We start from the raw sequence: 16819 nt of genomic DNA, 5'->3' as shown, positions 1-16819 counted from the left end.
CAAACAATGAGGATTCATATTTCTCAGCTGAATAGTATTCCATTTGGTATATGTAATGCATTTTCCTTTTCCATTGAACTGGTAGTAGATCCCTTCATTCAGTTATTAATAGTGCTATTATGAATAGTGTTTCTTTGACTATTTTACCATCTGCCTTTCTCCTATACAGATTGTAAATACTTTTTGTCACTTACCAAATAGCCTTTGTAAGCCACCCTCTTAGTCCCATGTTTCCTCTCCTCTCTCCCATGTTGCTTAGCAAGAAAGCAGCATTGCATGGCAACAAGATTACAGAGTAGAGGGGAGATATAGTGCTAAGAACACTGCCCTAGAATCTGTGACTTACCTGGAAAACACTGTTGGTTAAGAAATGGGGTTAAGCACTACAGATGAATAGATTCCAAAAATGTGGTAGCTGTACACAATGGAATTTTACACTGCAAGTAGAAATGATAAACCAATGGATTCTCAGGGAAATGGTCAGATCTTGAATAAATAATGTTGAGCAAAACAAGCCTAGAATACAGAGAACAAAGACACATGGTCTCCCTGATATGTGGATGTTGGGGGGTGGGGGGAGAGAACAGTAGAGATCGTGTCAGTATAATAACAAACTTCTTTTTAAAATGGTATTTCCACATGTTTTGGTCAGCGACTTTACATCATGTCTCTACAGCCAAACAATTACTAAATAAACATAAAAATGTCTAGGGTAGACCTGTCAGAGGATAACAATAGCTCAACAGCTATGTACACATAATTATATAAGATGAGCTAAGCAAAATGAACTCTAAGAGCTGGAAACAGGAGGATTTTATTGTTGTCATTATGTGAATTTCTTATGTCATACCCCCTGTGGTCACTGTATATGATTTTGGTACACTGGATATCGTATATATGTTTATCTGAGCTAGGAAAGGGAAAGAAAAATGAGGGAGGGTGTAACAAATATGACAAGAATGAGCTAGGAAAGGGAAAGAAAAATGAGGGAGGGTGTAACAAATGTGACAAGAAATGTACTCACTACCTTACTATGTAACTGTAACCCCCTCTGTACATTACCTTGACCTCAAATTTTTATTGTCAAACTGATGTACAGAGAGGTTACAGTATCATACGTTGGGCATTGGATACAGTACAAACAGACAATAAAATTTTTAAACAAAGAAATAGGGTTAAGGGGCTGGGAATGGCTTAGTGGTAGAGTGTGTTTGGCTAGCATGCATGAAGCATTGGGTTCGATTCCTCAGAACCACATAAACAGAAAAAGCTGGAAGTGGAACTGTGGCTCAAGAGGTAGAGTTCTAGCCTTGAGCAAAAAGAAGCTAGGGACAGTGCTCAGGCCTGAATCCAAGCCCCCAGACTGGCAAAAAAAAAAAAGAAATGGGGTTAATTAAGAGATTGGGGCTAACCCACCTCACCATGAGTTGTCAGAATCAAAAGATACACTATATGTGAATGCACTTAACTTATTTTAAGCAGTCTACACTTAAAATTTTTATTGTTTTATTACATTTTTAATAAGATACTTTTGTGAGGTATTACCACTGTCAAATCTCACAGTGCTTAATTCTTTTTATTTAACTTGCACCTTTATCTTTCTTCTATGTCAGTACTTAATAGGTTTGGTCCCTGAGATCTTGAATGGTCCACTCAAACATTTTTAGTTCTTTGTTCTGTCTTCCTCTGCATGTTCTAAAATATCTTTCATGTCTTCAAGCTCTAATTTTCTGTCTTCATTTTGACCCAGTGTACTGGAGATTTTCAATTAGGCTTTTTACTTGACTTTTTAAACTTTTCATTTCCAGGATTTCAGAAACTTTACTGAGATTCTCTCTGTTGCTCTCACTTTCTTCTGTAATGCACCAAGCTCTTTATTAGAGCTCCTGGAATCTACACAGGCATTCATTCATATTCTCTTTGATCTTACTCATCCTTCCTATCATCTTTTTTTTTCAGTTCACTATCTGAGATTTCATCCATTTCACTGTAGTTTGTTATTGTGGAATTGTTAAGTTTTGGAGAAGTCACGTTGCCTTAGTTTTTCTTTTTCTTTTTCTTTTCTTTTCTTTCTTCTTCTTCTTTTTTTTTTTTTTTGCATTTTTGCATTTTTGCATTGGGATTTTGCATCTGAGGCCCAATCATTGGCAAGAAGTTCTAGTCACTTGTGATATTTCAGTAGAACTTTTCTCAGTCACTAGGTAAGACACTGTATGGGTAATGGATAATGGGCAATTTCTCTACTGGACTGAGAGTCTGATTCTGTAGTGAAATACTCATGCTCAGGGGACCTGGCCTGATCCTTAGAGCTTCTTAGATTGAGGACAGATACAGTTGTCTACTTCTGGGCTACTTTCTCAGCTATGCCTGCTGGTCTCAAATGTTTACAAACACCATTCAGCAGTTCCCTTCTTCTGAGAAGATGGCTGTGGAAGTCTTATGGTTCTGAAGATATGAACTTGAGATCTCCATTCTTTCAGGGAGAAAACACAAGAAAAACTGGGATGCAGTTGCCAGAGACAGGCCTCAGTGGTCTCAAACTCTGACCAACAGTTCTTGTTGTAGTGAGGAGGGAGGTATGGAAGTATTATGATTCACAAAGTCTGGACTTAGGTCTCAGTCTTGCCTGAAAAAAGAAACATGCTGGAAAATTATTCCTATAGATGAGCTTCAGTTTTTTTTCAGATACTGTCCAGCACTCAGTTCTCCGCCCTACATAGAGGAGGAGGCTGTAAATATCATTTTATTTATGGGCTCAGGTCTCTCTAACCCAACCAGGAGTCTGGCCCTTGAAACAGAATACTATGCCAATCATAGCCCCAGTGCTTTGTTTTTGCCATGACCTTTGTGCAAAGGGACTCTCTCATTGCCAGAGAAATAAAGGCTCTGATTACTTTATGGTCCATTGTTGGAGCTCCCTATTACTTGAACATCTTTACACAACCATGTCAGACCTTCTATTATCATGGTAACTTGTCCTTGCCATCTCTCACCCAACATTGTGCTAGGGCAGCTCAAGATTTCTTGGGCTATGATTGTTCCTCTTTTTCAATCCCCAGATCAAGTAAGTTTCAAAATACAGGTGCTATCTCAAGATGACAACTTGCTGTAGCTCTCAAGAAGAGGGGAACAAGAGAAAGTCTTTCTTCATGGAGGCTAACCTTTAACATTGGAACAGTTCCCATCTTACTGAATTTCTGCACTGGGCTTAAGACTTATGGGAGGATGGGCTTATCTTTTAACTAAGCTTGTCTTTTTCTTTTAACATTTTATTTATTTTTAATTTTTTTCCTTTATTGTCAAAGTGAAGTACAGAGGGGTTACAGTTTCATATGTAACGCAGTGAGTACATTTTTTGTTCAACTTGTTATCTCCTCCCTCATTTTCCCCCCACCTCCCCCTTTCCCTTTCCGCCCCATGAGTTGTACAGTTGGTTTACACCAAATGGTTTTGTAAGTCTAAGTCTGTCTTTTTCTAGGGTTGTCTGGTTTACATTGTGATTGTGTCTTTAGATGTGTCTTTCAGAGAGCTGGGGCCAGAGTTTGGAACTGTTTGCTGCTTTTCTCTGTTGCTTCTGTCTCTCCCTGGTTTTCTGCTGTCCTGCCACCTCTTTGTGCTTCCTGATGCTCTTTCTCTTATCAGAGTACAGTTTCTCCTGTGTTATGCATCTTTCTTTTTCACAGAGTCAAACAGTGGATGATTCTATAATGCTATCTTGCCTCACCTCTTTTTTTTTTTAAATTATTTTAACGGCGATGTACAGAGGGGTTATGGTTACATAAATCAGGTAGTGAGTGCACTTCTTTTTGAGCAGTATCACCTCTTTCCTCATTTTCTCCCTCTTTTTCTCTCCTGACTACCTCCCTCACAAGCTGTATAGTTCATTTTCAACATAGTGTCTGGTGAGTTTCACTGCTAAATTGTTTCACCTTTGTCCCACCATTTCTGTGCTTCTCCTTACCTTCCCCCAAACAGATAAACTTACATACAAGACAAAAGGTACAGAACTAAAAAACCGCAACAAAGTAGGAAAAGAAAATAAAACAAAAAAGCAAAATAACAAAAAACCCTCTTGTTTCCATTTCTCAGAGCTCATTTTGATAAACATCATTTTAATTATCATATGTGCAAATATTTTCATTTTAAAAGTTTATTTGATTAATGCTTTTTCCATAAATAAAGATTCTGAAGATAAATTTGTATCAACCATGCCAAAACATGATACTTCTCAGCCAATGCACAGCATAATTACTCACACCAAAGGAAGCTAACTACATGCAAGACATTTATCAATGTGTGGCAAAGCTACCGAACTTTGCCAAGTTTTCTAACATCTGTCTTTCTGTAGGCCCGGCAAACCCAAACTTGATGAGAGCACTTGAAACAGCTTCCCTTCACATACTATCATTGCCAAAAAGTATAGAAAAGGTTAAAAATATGAGTAGCAATATTTGTATGTATAATTGTCTACAAGGCATTATGTTTCTAAGGTTTTGAAATTTTCTTTGAAAGGATAAAGAGACAAGCCATTGCAATAGTGATACTTACAAAACCAATTGGTATAAACCAACTGTACAACTCATGGGGGAGAGGGAACAGAGAGGGGGGAAGGGGGAAATTGAGGGAGCAGGTAACAAGTTGGATAAGAAATGTTCTTGCCTTACTTATGAAACTGTAACCCCTCCATACTTCACTTTGACAATAAAGAAAAAAAGAAATTTTCTTTGAAGGAATTTATGAACAGCCAAGTTATTAAAATGCTGATTGTGGCTGTGACCATTGCTTTGCTGAGTTGAGATCTGATTGGACCTCTTTTTTTTTAAATCACTTCAACTTCCACTTCTCCCTCTTATAGACTTATGTAACCTCTTACCATATTGAGTTAATGGGGAGAAAAATGAATAATTATTTCTATTAAATCTGGGTAGAGCATGGCCTATGCAATTTAGAACTCACTTTCATCCTTATCTTCTTTGTTTTATCATCTAAGTATGATATGTGATAGGTAGGTTCTTTGTGCAAGCATTGTTTCTTCTTATTAAATCCATTGTCCCACAAAATGTTCTCCTTCCCATATTCCATAATTTTTAGCAGACGTTGCCCTGTGCTCAGCCCATTGATGGTGATGAAAGATTTTGTCATATGATGACTTTAAGAGTAGGGAGGCAAACAGCTCTTGGACACGTGTTCTTCCCATTGAAAAACATGGCATTATGCCCTGGACCTGATACATAGGCTTCTGGGGTAATCTGCAATGATATGCAAGATTTTCTCCCCCCATCTCCCCACTGTGGGCCAATTAAAGAAGTCGTCAGAGATAATAATGAGGCACTAACGCCCCAAACTAGAACAATCTTACAGTAATCTGGCAAACAGAAGCAGTGATTGCCATCTGCTGACTCACCTCTCACAGATGGAGAGCTGGGGTTCCAGGCAGGCCGCCCTGGCCTCCTGTAAGCTGGGAACATCACCCTGATTAGAGCAATTAGAGTGACTCCCCGAGCCAGTTCAGAATTTGCTTAATCATACTTCATTGAGCTATTGTTTGGGTTAGATTTTAGGAGAAATCAAAATGCAAGATTTGGCAGGAAAAAAAATCCACAAAAGAAATAATTTGATGGAGGGAAGTTAAATGGATTCTTTTCCTGAGTCAGTTTGAGATTGACAGAAAAGAGGACAACTAGTGTCCATATCCAGGTGTAAGTATAAGTCTGTTGATTTGGAAAAGTGTTTCTTTAAGGCCTGCTTGGGGAAGAATTATTGAGATCACAAAAGGAAGCAGCTGGTAAGTTCCAGAAAACCTTTTTTAAATAGAAGCCCCAAATTTGAATAATGCACAAAATAAACATTGCATATATTTATATATTTATGACCAAATGACTATCATTTCTTCGCCTGCTGTACTATGGTCCCACGACTTGAAACAATTGTTTAAAAATTATCATTGTCTAGATGGTAGGAAGGCATTATACAGAAGGAGATGAGAGTCACAGTAAAGCAAACAATGAAAATGTGGGATAGACTTTTACAATCTAAGCATATTCCTCTTAGCAAGTCATATTTAAGAAGTTTTGAAGGCAATATAGTCAGGGATTTAAGCAGAGAGGTTTAGAATTGAACTTGAATTTCAGTTTTTGACTTAACTAGCCTTTGTAACTTTGAGTAAGTTATTTATACTCTCTTAGTACTTCAATTGCCTCAACTGTTAAGGTGGAGATAGCAAGAATTCTACCTCACTGTCATGTTGTGTGAATTACATGAATTAATCCTGTTAAGGTGCCTGACACTTCTAATCCCTCAATAGATTATTAGTGAAATAATGGAAAGTAAGAGTCACTGAGGGCTGGCACTTAATTTTAGGAATGGGAACAGCAGACGGATGCCTGATACATATATGGTAGATTCCCTTTAATTAATGGTTGAAAATTTGAATAAATGGATTTAGTGTACTTATAATGTTAAAGTGGGAAATTAATTTAAATATGCATTTCAAATGAGAGGAGCACAATGATGGAAATTGTGAGAGATGATGATGAACTTGGCATGGGTGTAGTTTTCAAGCTTTAAGCCAGGAATATGTTATTCTTGTCATTTCCCATAGTATGGTTCCATTTTCTTCTCTAAAAGCAGATGATTTGGAGCATTCTGGGTTATTTTTTCCTGAGATATCTTTTCCCAGATCATTTTGCTCTTTGGTCTATAGACTGTGAAGCAGAGACATGGCAGGATGATGATAAACGCCCATTGAAACTGGGGACTGTCTTCTGTTTTCTCTCATTTACTTCTAGATCTTGGGCTTATCATCCCCCTTGTATCAGAAAATACATATGCAGAGGTTTCCAATTCTGGATTATAATTAGAAGAAACTCTATTTTCCCATTAAAAAAACAAAACAAAACAACTTGGATCTCCCGTTACTTCTGTTGTCCAGCTGTGGGCGGGTTGATTCTCCCTGCCTTGTCTTTTTCTGCTCTCAGGGTCCAAGCCTTTGTTCTAAGGGTGGGAAAAGTGATTGACATTCCCTGCCCTGCCCAGCCCAGCCCAAAGTCGTTACTCACACAAATGGTGATGAACAAATACTGCCTTTGGAGGAAGATGTATGAATTTGCCAAAGGAAGGAATGCAGCTCTGGGACCTCCTACCTGCAGGGTTATGTAAATCACTCAACACTAATAAAATTGAAGTTATGAAAGTAATTTCCATTTGTACCACAGCTAATTAGTCCAAAAAATGGTAACAGGATGCATTCCATAATTACTGAAGAGATAATGCTGGACAACTGGCTCCAGAGAAATGGATTTAACTGTGCTCCTTTCTAAGATGTTGCAGGTGGGTAGTAGCTAATATTAATATATCATGTCTTCCAGGCATGACTCCAAGGGCTTGAGGCAAATTGATTCACATACTTGAAATCATAATTGTTTATTATTATAGGAAGAATATGAGGCACAGTAATATAGTGATTTTTAAGATGTAATTCCATAGGAAAAGCAGAGAAGTAGACTAAGAATAGAAAATATATTTAGCATATTTATTAAACTGAGGATCAGGAACTTTTACTCTTAATACATAGGCCCAGGGAGCCACTGCATGTTTTTGTTTGAGAGTGGGATATGGATTCTTGTGAAGTCTAACCAAGAGGCTTTATGCTGCAGCAGAGGAGTGAGGCATCTCAAGGCCTCTTCATCTTGCCCACTGAACAGGTTTGGGACCTCAGAATTTTTCATAAGCAATTAAGTGTTTCTAACCTTAAAATGGGTAACTATCATCTTTTATGTACAGTTTATGTAAGTCTTTCTAAACATGGAATCTGAGGTTTGCAGTGGGGAAAAGACAGGAAAGGACCTTGAGGAGAGCAACTTTAGCACGCATTGGCCTGTTTAGAGAGAACTGGAATGGACATACCTTCTACTCTGACAGAAGGTAGTGTTCCCTTTCTCTTTCTCATCTGCATTATTAATCTGCTTTATTTCACAACTGTGGGCAGTACTTACCAAGATCACAGGGAATTTTACTAATGAAGTTTGTAAAATGTAATTAGGATGGTGAATTGTTGGGTACGCCTACCAAATATTGCATTTCAAAGTCAAACAAAGCCAAAGTCAAACAAAGCCATTTTGGTATTCTCTTGCCCGCCTGCCCTCCCTTTCTCCCTCCCTTCTTCCTTCCTTCCTTCCCTCCCTTCCTCCCTCCTTTCCTCTTTTCCTCCCTTCCTTCCTCTCTGTTACTCTCTCCTTCCTTCCTCTCTGTCTCTCCCTCCCTCCCCCTCTCCTTCCCTCCCTCCCTTCCCTTCTCCTTCCCTCCCTCCCTCCCCCTCTCCTTCCCTCCCTCCCTCCCCTTCTCCTTTCCTCCCTCCCTCCCCCTCTCCTTCCCTCCCTCCATCCCTCTGTCCTGTCCTTTTCTTTCTTTCTTTCTTTCTTTCTTTCTTTCTTTCTTTCTTTCTTTTTCTTTCTTTCTTTCTTTCTTTCTTTCTTTCTTTCTTTCTTTCTTTCTTTCTTTCCCTCCCTCCCTCCCTCCCTTCTCCTTCCCTCCCTCCCTCCCTCCCTCCCTCCCTCCCTCCCTCCCTTCCTCCCTCCCTCCCTCCCTCCCTCCCTCCCTCCCTCCCTCCCTCCCTCCCTTCCTTCCTTCCTTCCTTCCTTCCTTCCTTCCTTCCTTCCTTCCTTCCTTCTTTCCTTCCTTCCTTCCTTCCTCCCTTCCTTTCTTTTTTGGTTCCCATTCTGAGACTTAAATTCAGGGCCTGGAGCTGTCTATGAGCTTTTTTGTTCATGGCTAGCATTCTACCACTTGAGCTACACCTCCACTTCCGTTTATTTATTTTTTGGGGGGTTGTTAATTTAAGATAAGAGTCTCCCAGACTCCTTTCCTGACTCCTTTGAATCATGATCCTTAGGTTTTAGCCTTCTGAGTGTAGCTAGGATTATAGATGTGAGCCACCTGTGACTGTCTTGTTGTTCAGATTTTTCAAGCCAACAGACCATTAAAGAAATGTTGGGATTTAACCATATAGTATGTCAATAACCATAAACTATAAGTCTGATTTAATTATTTTGCTTAACTTGAATTTTTTGTGGTACTGGGGTTTGAGCTCAACCTTGGGCTTGCTAGGCCAGTACTCTACCTCTTGAGCCACCACTTGACCTTCAATGAATTTTTAAAGAAGTAATTTATTGTCTTTTTCATGACTACCTGGTTGTCTCAATTCAATTTCATAGAGTTTATCCTTACCATACTGGTTTCAGAAGCTACTTTTGCCATATAATAAATGACTACATGAATTTGAGTCCATTTCTGGTCTTTACTCTGTTCCCTTTGTCTATTTATATGCCAGTGCTGTACTATTTTAATTATCCTAGTGTTAGAGTATTTTAATATTTCCTAGGACGAATCATCCTCCAAATGAAACATTGTTATCTATTTAACTCATGTTATATAAAAATCGCAGAAAACACTTATTTCAGTCTAGTGTCAGATCAGGGAAAGGCCTGGTGACTTTGGAAACTGGCAATATAGGAATGAGAGTTGGTAGTGAGCTTGAGAGTGATCCTTTATACTATATAGCATAGTCAGGCAAGTATGTGGTAGAAATATAAAAGCTTAAAACTTGGGCAGGTGGGAAAAGGTAGAGCAGCCAAGGGAAAATAGATGTAGTCTTCATGAGTAAAGTTTGGTTATTCCAGCAAAATCAGAAAGGCCTACTGTAGAAAAGATTAAAATATTTCTTTCTGCCTTTACTATGGGAAGCTGATCAGGAATAGGAAGTGTGCTGTAGAGAGGAGGGGTCAGGGTAAAGTGTGTCAAGTAGGCTCTCCATCCTTTTGCTCTGATCAGTTGACAGGACTGAAGAGACAGTAACCCTGAGCCCTAAGGCTGCCAGTGCATGCAGATGTACTCTGGGACAAGAGAGTAAACCTTGCTGTGTGCTTCCCAGGAATGCAGTTTAAGACATCATTCTCCACTTGTTTCTAAGTGATAGTACCAAATCAACCTAGCAAAGCATCTCACTAGGACAGTGACTTTTGATGATAAGTTACTATGGAAATACATAGTAGTGTTTCACATAGGGAAAATTGCAATGCTTTTTTCTTCCCTTTGAAATGCTTGGATTTGCTAGGCTCTGTCTACACTTTCTTCAAATCTGAAGGACTGATAGGTGGGCAAAATGTGATTCATAGATCTGGATTCCAGAGTGTGAATGTAGAATTTCAGACTGAATGTAGAATTGCTGAATGATGACTTCATTCCCCTGAAACCTTAATAACCTTTGGCACAACCTGTAACCACCCCATCCTCAATTTCCTCCTTATATCCGGGCATGACTGCACCACACTTACCTCACAGCCGTGTGTGGAGGGTTAATTACTTTTGGATGTGAGAGTTCTTTGAAGGTGAACCATATACTGTAGTAAGTGTGCTAATTTGAGGCTTCACAGTCCTTGAGTTTGGATAATCATCTGCTGTCCAAGCCCAGACACCAAAGGGTAAATGGAAATTGCTCTATTTCATAATGAAGAGAATGGGCTTTCATAAGCTGAGTCAGAGCAAAGTCATCCTTAATCAAATTCACTTCCGGAGTGTCTGTCCTGTACAAAGGGTGGTGGGCAGCTGTGGTGAGTGGGAAAGAAGTAAAGCCCTGAAACACAGTGCCAGTCCATGATCACTGCTACAGTGATTATGACCCTCAGTGAAGAGCAATTGCCTGGAATTGTGATTCCATGGACTCAAAGTCTTTGGACATCACTGGCTATGAAGTCAGCATGGACTGCAATGTGCTCTATCTCAGGCATATTACAATATTAAGTAGGATCAGCAGTGAGTGTGTCCTCAGTCCTCTCACCACCCATGGATGCCTTTTGTACAAAACAGTCAAGTCTTCTTTTTTAGTCACTTTTAGTGAGAAGAATCATTGCACCAATTTTCAAAAGAGAAATAAAAAGATAAGAATTGCTCCTTTGGTGTCTGTGGTTACATGTCATTCTCAAAAAACAAAAAAAAGTACATTCAAGGTGTGTTTTGTTTTAAGCACAAGGTAAAAAAGGCTACTTTGGGCACTATCAAGGAACACTTTGCCAATAAGAAGTTTTATGGTCTGGAAATTGGTATAGAATATGGGTAAGATTTCAATATACTTTGTAAGCTGAACTTAAAAAATTTTTTTTACCTTTTGAGGTGTCATTGAGAGAAAAAGAGAGTAGAGGAACAGGAGGAGGAAGAAAAAAGAAGGAAGAGGAAGAAGAGGAGAAAGAACAGAAGGAGAATAACTTGAATAAGAAAGGTGAGTATAAGTACATGAAGAAGGCCCAGTAAAAGGCTTTCTTGGGCAAATGAGAAAACACTGCAAAAGGAAAATATTTTTAGAACAATGGAAGATGAGAGATGTAATTTAGTATTGTGTTATGCAGCTTTTCATTGCTATGACAAAATCCGTGAGAAAAATCAACTTCAAGGAGTTAAGATTTATTTTAGCTCATGGTTTCAGAGGTCCCCATTCATGGTCATTGGCTCTGTTGTATCTGGACTTTGGTGAGGCAGAACATTCAGCTCACCCTATGAAGACCAGGAAACAGCAAGAGAGGAATTGGCCAGGAGCAAGCCATATGCCCAAGGGCGTACCTTCAAGATTTGAGTGAAAATCTGGTACTTCTTGGTTTGTGTTTTTTCTAGCTAATACTTTTAGAGTCATCTGCTTAATTCCTTTTTCTTTTTTTCTTTTCATTATTGGAATTTAAGCTTAGGGCCCTGTGTTTGCTAGGCAGGTGTTCTAATTCTTGAGCCGAGTCTCTAGCCCATTGTTTTGTTGATAAAAAAAAAAGCTCTTAGGGAAAGAATAAGGCAAATCACAATTATATTAACAGGGATGTTAGTAATCCATGAGTTGTTGATATTCAAATAAATTTGTACTTCTACACATCTATTATATAAAATGCATTGAGAGAGTGTAGCCCTGGATATATTTTACTGATTTTCTGTGCCTCAGTAAGGTTCTGCACCTCAGTGAGGTTCTGCAGGGTGCAGTCATTTTCCTCAGCTGTTTCATTGAAAGTCAAGAGTATTTCACATCTCTTTCTACTTATTTAATGATGTATTTCAGTAATGACAGGAGAGAAAAGACAAAATTTTGATGGAGTTGTGGTATTCTCATAAGATATTCAACCAGATTTATCCTCTGATAGAGTGCTCAATTGTGTTTTCATTCTCTTACTGAAATCCTCTTTATTCCTTGATTGAATGGATGGCTGAATCTAGTTGGTTTCCTACCACCTAAGAGATCATACCAGTGGCTCTTACACTTTACTAGTGAAGAATCTACTCTTTATTCACTAAAGCTATTCCTGTAATAGCTCTGTTATAACAAAAAGCCATGACACTCAGGCCCACAGTGGCTCTTTTGCTGATGTTTAGAGGTTGATTCAAGGCTCAATTTGGGTCCTGGCATGAACCAAATGGCACGATCAAACTTGTGTTTGAGAGAATTCATAAAGGACTGTTCTGTATGGCACAGGCTGGATTTAGGAAAACCAATAATAGATAATGCCAGACTAAAATTAGCAGAAGATCCATGTCTTCCATAACCTTGACCTAAAAAACAAGAAGAGAAAGTGGTTACTAGCCTCTGGGAGTGCTGTAAAATAGTACCTGATGGGAGGTAGCCAGAAAATCAATACCCAGTATCAGTGTCATCCAAACATAAGTTTGTGCTCTTGGCCAAATGGAAAGTGAAATGAAAAGTGGAAGCCAGTAAAAAGGGGAATTGTGTGAGTGGATTTTACAGCTTGCCTTCTAAGCAGAGAACATAGAATTGAAGGAGGGATGGGGATGGGTCTGGAGAACAAAGGGAAGAGCCCAGCAAAATCATTTCTCTTTTACCAGATTGGCTTATCTCAGGAGGATATTATGGCTGTGGTGTGTTTAAGGCCCTGCCAAAGTCTGTATTGAGCCACATGCAAATGCACTAGGTCTTTGTTGGGAGGGCTTTTGGTATTGGAAAATGATTTTTCACAGTATCTGTAAGGCTAGCTTATCCGAGTGATAAAAGATCGATAACTTAAACAATGGAAATGGAAAGTAGAGAAAACATTTTCAATTGGCAATCCCAGTAGGGTTCTATAATCTCTGAGAAGCCCTCATCCTGTTTATAATGATGGATTGGAACTTGCTTTACCAAACAGCGCTAAATAAGGAAGAATTTTCTGTTGTCCACAAATATCCTCCAAGCTGTTTTGAGGCTAGATGCAAAGCCAGGGGCAAGTACAAGCATAAAAAGGTCTGTGAATGATATTTGAATTATATATATATATATATCAGGCAATGAAATAGTGATATTCATGAAGGCACAGAGCTTGTTGCTTGTTAAAGCACATGCTATAAGAACTACAGAATGTTTCTTATGAGTGTAGGCAAAAAAAAAAAAAGATATAGATTTATCAGAAAACCAGGCTTGAGGCATTATTCAAATGGTAGAGCACCAACTGTTAGCAAAAAAGTCAAGCCAATACAAGGCTTTGGAATTCAAGCCCCAGGACCTGGGGGAAAAAAAAAAATAAATGGAAATGCCATGAGGTCTAAACATGTTTCTACAACATTCTAGAGTAGATTTTTCTGTTGTTATTTTTAGTTTATCTTCAGAGATAATCATAGAATTTGAGAACTGAAAATATATATATTGAATTTCAATATTAAATCTTCAAAAGTATTGAAAGAGCTTCATTATATTGTCTGGTATGATTATCCATAAATGAACAGTAAGACTCTACATTTGGTGTTCTAATTGATTTGACAATTTGACCCAAAAACCAATGAGGTGGTTTTTATTCACTTAAATTCTCTTAACTCTGCAATATATATTAGGTAGATAGTACTATGATACTGTATATATAATACTATATATTATTATATAATATCTATAACTATATACCTATATCTATAAAAAGAGGAGACATATACATACAATAGAGATGTATATTATATATACATACGTGTGTATATATAACATATGCATATATTATATATAATCTTTATTTTACAGATGGGAATAGCAAGTTTTAAAGGAATTGAGAAGAACCAAGAAATGACAGTCAGAATTTGCACCCAGGCCTTGATATTTGCAAACTCCAATTTTTTTTTTCCATTATACCAAGCAGCCTTTTCACTTGGCTTACCCTTATAGGATTGTGAACCACATTGTGAGTTATTAAATGCCACTTTTCCAGTTGTAATTAAAACATCATTTAATGCACATAATTTTTCAGTTTCCCAGGAATATGAAATTATGCACACATTTATCTTTCTGTATGGAGAGTTTCTTCTGCTCCAAGTGGTAATAGTGACAATTTATAGAGCAAGTGACACACTATAACTTTATTATGTATGCAGGATGCAGAAATTTTTTTTCTTAGGACTGCTTTTATAAGCTTGTCAGCTTCCAGAGAGTTCTTTGACTAATCTGTTCTGGGATTTGTGACTATGCAAAAGTCAACACAATATTTGTTTACCATAGCATGCAGTTTTATGCAGAATGCCCTTCTGTTTCAAAACGATGTCTACACACCTGTCCTTCACTTGAGTGATATGGTTTTTGATGGATATTCAAGAGTAAAATTGAGCTGGTAGCTGCTTTATAAACAATGGAGAGTGACATAAAACCTTAGGACAGGAGAAAGAAGATAGGACACATGCATCATAATTGTGCTCCTACAAGTCTCTCAGTTGAAAAAAATACCTGGGTGTTTATGATTAGTAATCCAACTGAGATGACTGCCAATCCAGTCTCTTAAACAGAGTTCCAAGTATATTATTATAATCTGGCTTAAGATAAGTACTTAAGTAATTAACCCACCCAATAAAATACATATATGTATATGTATGTGTATATATACACATATCCATACTCACATACACGCAGATGAATTGATCACCTTTGATTTCCGCTTTTGCACATTCTGCCATATTAGAATATATTCAGAGAGATTAAAATAAGAAACACATCTCAATGAGTACTTTATTTCTGTGTACATTTTTCTATGTCAGCTGAGGTAAAAACAAAGCAAAAAACGTGAGTCATTACCTTACATATGGAATGACCCAGATGCTAAATTTTCCAGCCACATTTTGAGTACCATGTGTCCTTGGCACCATACTCTCCACTCAATAGTTGTAGAGTAACTGATCCTTAGCCAGCTGTTCAACATTTCGGCCTTGAATTCTATTATGAGAGCTTTGATTGATTATTAAAGGAATCCAGTAAAGCAAGCAAAGATATGGCACATAAAAACAATGTCTTCTGTGGGCATCCTATGTTGCTGTCTAGTTTAGCTCCATGTAGTTTTGCTCAACAATCTGCTTAGTCACAGCACAAAACATCTGTGTGCCTGTAGCTAGCTTGCAGAACTTCTGTCCAATTAGCTTTTTCTCTGAAGTTTAAAGATACTTCTCTTCCGTAGAGAATAAGATAAATCTCTCAATTACCTACTTATAACAGAAGAATCTCTACTGAATTACTTTCAATATTATGCCCCTGGCTTTTAAAAAGAACTAGTCCAATGACAGGTGTCTCTAGAGCTCTTCAAAGCAAATTTTAGGTTATGATTCTTAGGTCATTTGGTACCCTCTGTGTAATAACTCACAGCACTCGTCAATTTGAGAAGTAAGCATTGGGAAGAGTTGCCTTTTCTAATATAATGAAAATTAATGCCTTTCACATTGTCTGCCTGTGTTTCTTGGAAGTACACAGCAAAGGGTAGACAGCGTGTTCATGGAACAAGACCCCGTGTTCATGTGTGTCCTCTCATCCAAAACAGGTTTTACTTATCTTAGAATCCTTAAATGTGTACATGATTTTGCATAAACCTGCTGAGTCATTTATCTAAGCAAATTGGGACAAAGTTATAGTACTTATGTGGAAGAAATGTTCATATTGAACCAGCACATTATTATTATTACTATTATTTTACTTGCTTACATCCAGTGTTCTCCCACTTGAGCCATGCTTCCAGCCCAATATTTTTCTGGTTACTTGGAAATGCAGTCTGCCTGCGCTGACTTCAAACTGCAGTCCTCCAGATCTTAGCCTCCTAAGTGAATAGGATTACAGGTATGAGCCATTGGTACTCAGATAATCAGTATATTTTTATTAAGTGCTAGTTGAGATCTCTCTTTTTTTTTTTTCTGTACTCGCCCTGAGGCTTGAACTCAAGACCTGAGTACTGTCTCTGAGCAGTTTTGCTCTAGTAACATTCTACCACTTGAGCCACAGCTCTACTTCTAGCTTTTTTTTTTTTTGCCAATCCTGGGGCTTGAGCTCAGGGCCTGAGCACTGTCCCTGGCTTCATTTTTGCTCAAGGCCAGCACTCTGCCACTTGGGACATGGCACCACTTCTGGCTTTTTCTACATATATGGTGCTGAGGACTCAAACACAGGCCTTCGTTTTGTGAGGCAAGCACTCTACCACTAGGCCATATTCTCAGCACTACTTCTAGCTTTTTGATGGTTAATTGCAGATAAGAATCTCATGGACTTTTCTTGCCCGGGCTGTCTTCAAACCATGATCTCAGATCTCAGCCTCTTGAGTAGCTAGGAGTGAGCCATTAGTGCCTGGCATAGTTGGATCTTAAGTGTCCCTTAAAAGTTCATGTGTTAAAAAACTCAATCTCCAGGCTGTTGGGTAAAACCTTCAAAAGGTGGGTCCCAGTGAGAGGTCTTCAACCAATGAGTATAGAGGACCTCAGACAGGTTATCCTTTCTCTCTTTCGTTTTTTTGGGCCACAAGATGAGCCGTTTTGTTCCACTGAGATTCTCTTGCCACAGGTTCCCGAGATAAGAAAG

General features: G+C 38.3%; 1 protein-coding gene across 2 annotated transcripts in view; it reads left to right on the top strand.

Annotated features, from left to right (window-relative positions):
* The window catches only part of Lypd6b (LY6/PLAUR domain containing 6B), a 110502-nt gene that overhangs the window by 78777 nt on the left and 14906 nt on the right, over positions 1 to 16819 (top strand). Inside the window, exon 1 of one of the 2 annotated variants that reach the window (XM_048345498.1) lies at positions 11220 to 11272. The exons of the other annotated variant lie outside the window; for it this stretch is intronic. The gene's annotated coding sequence lies outside the window, so the exon portion shown is untranslated. Of the gene's footprint in view, positions 1 to 11219; positions 11273 to 16819 lie in introns of those variants that run through there. 2 annotated transcript variants of the gene reach the window in all.

This window comes from Perognathus longimembris, chromosome 4 (assembly GCF_023159225.1).
Source record: "Perognathus longimembris pacificus isolate PPM17 chromosome 4, ASM2315922v1, whole genome shotgun sequence".
NCBI classification, from domain to species: domain Eukaryota; kingdom Metazoa; phylum Chordata; class Mammalia; order Rodentia; family Heteromyidae; genus Perognathus; species Perognathus longimembris.
Note: the sequence above shows the minus strand (reverse complement) of the source record. Positions and strands in the feature narration are given on the sequence as shown.